At 35.7% G+C, this 996-nt stretch overlaps 1 non-coding gene across 1 annotated transcript; it reads left to right on the top strand.

Annotated features, from left to right (window-relative positions):
- The first annotated feature begins 624 nt into the window (after positions 1–624).
- LOC139886794 (small nucleolar RNA R71) lies at positions 625–731 on the top strand. The gene has a single exon (XR_011772659.1). It is a non-coding gene; the product is annotated as a small nucleolar RNA R71 (small nucleolar RNA).
- The last annotated feature ends 265 nt before the right edge of the window (positions 732–996 follow it).

A 996-nucleotide genomic window follows, 5' to 3' on the forward strand; every position in this document is an offset into this window, starting at 1 on the left:
GTTTGAGTTTCAACTAGCTTCGTCATCATATCTTCTAAATTTCGCTTTTTATCATCGGTTTGTGGTGGTTTGTTTTGAAAATTAGGTCTTTGCTGGTTGTAAGTATTATTGGATACTTGTTGATTACTAGGACCTTGTTGGTTGTTGTATGGAACATTTCGGTTATAATTCTGGTTTTGATTGTAAATCGGTCTTGGCGGTTGATAATTATTCTGATAATTATTTCCAGGCCTTTGGTTTAGATATGTAATATTCTCTCTTTGTTCCATTGTTAGTTCAATACTGAGACAATCTTTTGTCAAATGTGGTCCTCCACACTGCTCACAACTAATTATTATTGAGTGAATATCTTTAGTCATCTTTTCCATTCGTCTCTCGACAGCATCTATCTTTGCGAAAATGGAATCTAAGTCATGGCTAGAATCGGCTCTAGCTGCTTTAGATGATCTAACGATATCTTTTTCTTGGTGCCACTCATGTAAGTGGGAAGCAGTGTTATCAATAATTTTATAAGCATCAGTTTTGGTTTTCTTCATAATAGAACCACCAGCTGCTATATCAATGTCTTTCCTTATAGTGATGTCGCATCCTTGGTAGAATATTTGTACTATTTGACAAGTGTCTAAACCATGTTGCGGACATCCTCTCAATAACTTTCTAAATCTGTTCCATGCCTCATATAGAGTTTCATTTGGTTTCTGTGTGAATGTAACAATTTCTCCTTGAAGTCTCACGGCTTTAGATGCCGGAAAGAATTGTTTAAGAAAATTTTCAACTAAAACGTCCCATGTATCAATCGCCCCTTCAGGTAACGATTCCAACCAATCTTTGGCTTCTCCCTTTAAAGTCCAGGGAAATAACATGAGATATATCTATTCATCCTCAACTTCTCTTATTTTAAATAGTGTGCAGATCCTATTAAAGGTACGAATATGTTCATTTGGATATTCCTTCGGCACACCACTAAATTGGCATTGATTAGTTACCAAGTGTAGA

Source organism: Rutidosis leptorrhynchoides, chromosome 1 (assembly GCF_046630445.1).
Source record: "Rutidosis leptorrhynchoides isolate AG116_Rl617_1_P2 chromosome 1, CSIRO_AGI_Rlap_v1, whole genome shotgun sequence".
Taxonomy (NCBI): Eukaryota; Viridiplantae; Streptophyta; class Magnoliopsida; order Asterales; family Asteraceae; genus Rutidosis; species Rutidosis leptorrhynchoides.